The sequence below is a fragment of the Xiphophorus hellerii genome, chromosome 3, assembly GCF_003331165.1.
Source record: "Xiphophorus hellerii strain 12219 chromosome 3, Xiphophorus_hellerii-4.1, whole genome shotgun sequence".
Lineage (NCBI taxonomy): Eukaryota > Metazoa > Chordata > Actinopteri > Cyprinodontiformes > Poeciliidae > Xiphophorus > Xiphophorus hellerii.
The window spans coordinates 12,017,101-12,023,434 of NC_045674.1; the positions used below are offsets into that span (position 1 = coordinate 12,017,101).

The 6,334-nt window shown below is 40.5% G+C and overlaps 1 protein-coding gene across 2 annotated transcripts in view; it reads right to left on the reverse strand.

Annotated features, from left to right (window-relative positions):
* cicb (capicua transcriptional repressor b) overlaps nt 1-5,951 on the reverse strand; it is a 45,787-nt gene extending 39,836 nt beyond the window's left edge. For both annotated transcript variants that reach the window (XM_032558316.1, XM_032558315.1), the window contains exon 1: nt 5,737-5,951. The gene's annotated coding sequence lies outside the window, so the exon portion shown is untranslated. The remainder of the gene's footprint in view (nt 1-5,736) is intronic.
* Between the last annotated feature and the right edge of the window lie 383 nt (nt 5,952-6,334).

A 6,334-nucleotide genomic window follows, 5' to 3' on the forward strand; every position in this document is an offset into this window, starting at 1 on the left:
GTAATCTAGATTTAAAAATAAACAAAGAAAAACGTTTGGATCCTTAACTTTCCCAAAAATATATTTAAAATCTTGTCTCATTCTTGTGAACTTGCTTTGTGCACTGTCTCCTTTCCTAAGCTGGATGTGTCATTACAACTCTAGAAATATAAAGTTTATATTGTGACAACGATGAAGAAGTTTATTGTCAAGCATGACTGAGCCTCTTGTTGGTTTACAAAAAAAAAGTAAGAGGTCACCAAAAACATTTTGTATCAAAAGCAATAAAGGAAAGAAAGAAAGGAGGAGAGAAAGAAAAAGAGAAAGTAATCTTTAGTCTTCTTTCATTTAAACACACACACATTAAAGTCTCTATTATCGTTTGCATGATCCCTCCACTCAATTCCCTCCATCCACTTCAACATGTGACAGCAAAGCTTTCTCACGCTGCGCATTATGGACGTGATGCTATGCGATCAACTTGGGAGTGAACATTTGTTTTGACTTCCATCAGAGGAAAATAGCTGGCGGAGGCCTGGGTGAGGTCACAACTACAACACGAGTGGGAGAAAAAGAGGAATACACGGCTGTTTGGTTGTTTGATCAAACAGGCTGTTCCTGTGTAGTCAGTGGGAATTTCCACAGTCATTCTAGCACTCGCTGGCTCCCTCTCACTTCTTCTCGAGGTCTCAGTTTTTCATAGTCGCCTTTTGTCAGTGTCACACTGATACTCTCTCTTTTTCTCACACGCACATACACACACTCATGTTTCACCAAAAAGACAATATAATTGGAATAATCTGCCTCGTTAAGATATGCCCAAAATGAGAGAAATTAAAAGCCTGGCGCAGGATCAGGCACACTCACTGATGCAAGATTACAGACTTAATACAATGACACACACACACATTTACAGACATACACACTTACAGCAAGCCGCACAGACGTATGCATATGTGTTCCCCCTTCGGTTATGCTCAGCAACTCACCCACATGTGCAAATGCATGATTTCCGACAAATGCAGATATAAACACTTGCCCACTAATTCATACAGTACACGTATACACTTCCTGTCCTGACATTGAAAAAGTTTCTCTGTCTTTCAGACACACACACACGCACACCCAAGGTGACCTCAATGTTAGCTGTTTAACAACAACAACATAAATGAGTAACACACCAGTACCTCTTTGTGTCGTACAAAAACGCATCTCTCCCTGGACAAAAATGACTAATCAAAACCAAGAGTCGTTCACGCAATCATCACTGTATCACAGCATAAGCAGTCTGTAAGTTTGGCTCGGAACACAAGCAGGGACGCTGTCATTTATTAATTCCTGCATCAGTCCCTGTGAATGGGTTTTCACACAAATTTGAAACAGTCAATCCAATAAAGATCAAAATTGGACAAATTTATCTCTAAGCTCATCTATAAATTTTAAATAAATGCATTATTTGTTCTAAGAATGGATCAAATTGGATTGATGCCACATTTTTAACTAAAACAATCAGAGACAGATTAGGAAATTTTGATTTGATGCATTAAATGAAGATAATCTTGTAATATCTTCATTTTCTCCTGGACTCAAACCTTGCAGCACTAGTTTTCTCTTTTATGTGTCATGGTTCTTAAAAAAAATCTAAATTGGTAAAAATTGGCACTGGTCTGACTTTAAAGAAAACCAAAAAAATGCCTCGGCCAAGATAAGAATGATCGGTGCCTCTCTAGTTTCTCAAACTGACCTTTTCAGTGACGTTTCAAAGAGAAGTGAAGCTTTAAAAACACAACCTGAAACATATATGAGCATAATAAATAGTAACTAAAACCTGCTCTAAAAGTGCATGATAGAACTGGATTTAATTTAACATAAATATGTTAGTTTATGTCTCACTGATTTGTAGTAAGCGCCTTCAGATTTTATCAAAACATCCAGTAAATGAGTGTAGTGGATAAACAAACTAGCAGAACATACAATGTTCTGCTAGTTAATTTAGATACTTCAAATCTAAATTATTTCCAACAAAAAGGCACATGTTTAATTTCTGATACTGTATATAGATGTGTATTTATGAATTGTGCTAAATTATTAATCTCTGAAAATAATGAAAAAGAAAAAAAAAGAGAAAACTCTGACTGAAGGAACGTACCTCCCACCAGTACCAGACCAAGTACCCCTTCATTAGAGGAGATGATGGGGCCTGGACTGGGAATGCTGGGTCTGTAAGGGAACTTTTGAAAAATGGGAAAAGAGGAAGGAGTCAGAGCCACATGTCTGACTCTTTGGCTAAATGACTGGCGAGGATGTGATCTTAGCACAGAAAAATGTGTTTGGTCATGCTCATGGCCATCCCAAAACGCTCGAGACTTTGGCTGATAAGCCAGTGGGAGGCATGTGTGTGTGTTCTCATTTCATTTCCAGAGTAGTTATAACCAAAGGAAAATGTATATCATTTTGATTGTGAATTACCCTTTTGCTATTTTATTATTCTCAATATAGAAAGTTGAATGTGTTTTTGCTTTCCCCTACTACAATGACAAGAAAAACTACACTGATTGCATGTGGTATCTATTATTTCCATGCTTAAGAGAAGCAGAGAATTGAAATACTGCATGTGACCTAATCCTTAACTTAAAAATCAAAAATCACCAATCCATGATAACCACTAGCTTCTTGAATAAAATGTTATGATACAAACAAGCAAGTCTGAATCAGAATTTCTCTGTGGTGGGAGCTGCTGAAGTGCATAAAATGTCAGTCAAAATTTTGGAAGAAAAAGTTAAATGCTGAAAATACTATTTTGTTCTCCTTTGGGCTGAATTTGGACGAAAGAGAAAAAGGAATTTAGAGGTGATTTGGACAAGTCCTGGCACCCAACATTAGAGGCAGCCATCAGTAAACTTGCTGCTGCTCTGGTCTAAAGCAAACTGTAAATCTTACATCGATAGATATAGGGATATATCTCCATGGCAATAAACTGGACCCCCCCTTTAAACGACAAAAATCGCCTGTTTCACCCAATAAAAACAGAGGATAAAGGGACCCTCCTTGTAATGTGGCCCCGGTCGGCAGCAAAACCAAACTTTACACACACACTAAATGCCCTCTCTGGAATTTACAGCGCAGTCATGCATACTGTTAAACTCTCCCTTGGACTTATATATTATCACGCACTTACTTTACCATGTAAACAACCTCCTATACATACATAACTTCATTTTCACTGTATAAATTTTGCATATCTGCAATTAATACCCACAAGCTTTCTGATGAGTTTAAAATATAGAATTTCATTGAGTTTTTCAGTTCGGATGCAGGTGCATGTAAAGCACCAGGCACGTACACTCACTCCGCTCGGTCATTTATAAAGAGTTCTCATCTCTGTGTTGCCATGAGAAAATTAAGTTGTGGAGTATTTATTGCTTAACTATGAGACTCTAATAAAGAGATGGCAGTTTATTAAGTTTGTCAAAGAGGAGAAAGCATGTGTCCCGCTGCATGATGGCACAGGTTGTGTGTATGAAATGAAAGAAGGTGTGGGGTACAATCAAGCGGCTTGTTGTACAAAAGGCATCAGCCGTGTTTAGACCGTGTCTGCCTCGTGCAATGCTGCATTGGCAGCTCATGTCAAAGAGGATGTATGCATGTAGGCACCATGCAGCTCATCCTTCCCTCCTGAAACATTTTATGGGTGTCTGTCTGGGCGCAGGGCTGCAGTGACGGAGGAGGCAGAACGTAAAGAGGAGGAAGGAAGGACGACCGTGATGGTGAAGCCTGTCGTGGTCCTCGTACTCTTCGGTATAGCAGGGCGGCTTTGCCCTTAACTGGGTCACCGGGGAACACACACTCACACGTAAAACGGGAAAAAAAGCAGACAACATGCTCTCTTCAAAAAACACTCACGGTTTTGTTTATAAGCTCATGCGTGAGAGGGAGGTGATTGCACAGACAACATGATTTGAATAGAAGAATATGGGGTTCTGGTATTTTAGGGTGAGCTGTGTGTGTTTGTGTCTGCATGTATGAATGCAAGTGAAAGGGGCCGCTTGTTACAGAAAGACAATATTGTGCCTTAGTAGAAATACTGGTAATTGTTTAGTAGATCGGTGCAGATATTAAATAACATTATTATGAAGAAAAGAAAAGAGATGCACCGATCATGTATTTCCCTGCAGATACCGATGTCTGGTTTTCTATCAGGTTCGACACTATTTTTTCCCCCTGCCTTCTAAGGTCTGTAACACACAAAAGATAGAGAAATGTGGTGGTTTTGAACCAAGCACAAATGAGGGAATTAAAAAAATATTAAATTTATGCAAAAAAGCCCATGTCTAAAAATAAGTGTATTAAAGTAATGGATGCAGCTATACATCGAAAATAAAGGGAGTTCATTTATGAACAGGAAAAATAATTATATATTTCAGTATTCCAATCAGGAAAAATTGGACAATTCCGATCTCAGGCCTACTGATCGGTGCATCTTTAATAAAATATAAGCACTAAGAAGGTCTGACATTTGTACACATTGTGGCCAGGATTGATCGTGGGTTTTTGTAGCATAGATCAGAGGTGACTCTTCCTGTTTGGGACCAAATGGCAGAAATGCCAATGTCACATCAATGTCCAGCTGCTCAACAACATCAGGACCACACAGGAGCATTAATGAGGATAATGGGGGAATGAATGCCACAGTGGGAACATGCAGCAGAGATGAAGTCGAAATGTCCTAAACAAGCATCTAATGATTTGAGATAAATGTTGCAATACTGCTAGAAATGTGCAGATGTCATGGGATGCCTCGAATATGATTGCGGGATAGCAGAGGAGGAAAGTAGAGTGACAACGAGAGGAGGGAAAAGCCGAGAAAACACTGAAAGCATCCCCGGCTTCTCTGTGAGTACTACGAGAGGCGCTCTACAATGTCAAAGGAGTATATTATGACTCGAGGCGGTCAGGCTCTTTGCTGTGCAGGATGGTGAAAAAAAACACACACAAACCAATCGGTTTTAAAGTAACGCTTAATTATCTTAACCCCAATTATTCCTCATGCAGCATTGTTTTGTATGCAAGAAACGCACTATAACGGAAAAGTGTGCACGAAAGCACAAGCGAGTAGAGATTTCTTAACGTTGCAAGAACCGAGGGTATATAAAACTTAGATGAACGCAGAAATCTTTTCTTTATCGCTCTAGTAAGCAGCCGTGGCATTAGTAGTATAATGGTGGTTGTAGTAGTCGTAGTAAGGCTACGAGACGGTGGTACAAGATAACCACAAAATGACGTTTTCCCCAAATGCATTTTTATATCATCCCTTGTTGATTTCTTTTAAAATATCCCGAATTAGATCTCTTTTCGTGTTAGTAAACATTTAGACTGCAACGCTGCAAATAGGTCGCTTGTTTTTACTACCCTACGTGCCGCGGCTCCGCGCAAAACTCAAAAACTAAGGTCAAGAAAAAGTACTCTACAATTAACAGGCGACGTTATTGCCAACTGCATTAATGCGGGATCTTTCTGTAGGAGGATGGGGAAACATTTCAGAAAGTTTTTAGGCTGTTACGCTCCCACCCCTCCCCTGTCTTGGGGTTTTTTTCCCCCCTCGGCTCGGAAGCCTTGTCACTCCGTTTCTTTGGACGGTTGTGGAACATTCGACGACCGTTAGCGCTCCTACGTTCTAGTCTCGTGCTAACTCCTGAAAATGAAAAATCAATGTCAGTTCAGCTTCACTAACCTTTCGCTAACTTAGTTCCAACTCACCTCAAACAGCGTTTTTCCTCATTCTACAGAAAGATTTACGGTCCTATTTTCCCGATGGGGAGACTAGTACAACTCCCAGTGACATCCCTCTGCGGTCGGCTTTGAGTACTTCGCACTTTACTTTTCCTGCACAAAACATGTCTTTTCCCCTACGCAGAAACTCAAACAAGGATACAAAAAAACTATCGCTCTCCTTTTCCACTACAGTCACAAAATGGTGAATGAACCACTAACAGCTGGGGAACCGACCAATGACAGTCCGCTGACAGTTACAGTAGCCAAACAGCGCGGGCGCTGCGGCGCAGAGGGCGTAGCGGGCTGTCAAAGTCTAGCGGACAGACGGAGAGGTTCAGCCAATGGCGGCGGGGATGCTGAACGAAACCGGTGTCCTGTCCCAAACTTTACAGTATCCAATGAGAGCTTTGGGAACCATAGGAACAGCATGAGGGAGGGTCGAGAGGAGGGAGTATGTGACTGCCAGCCAATAAAAAGACACAAATGTCCCCTCCGTCTCCTCCTCTTTTCATGAGGAGTATGTTTACCATAATTGACAGCACAAGTACTATCCCTGAGTAGAGCGTGATAACGCATCAACCGC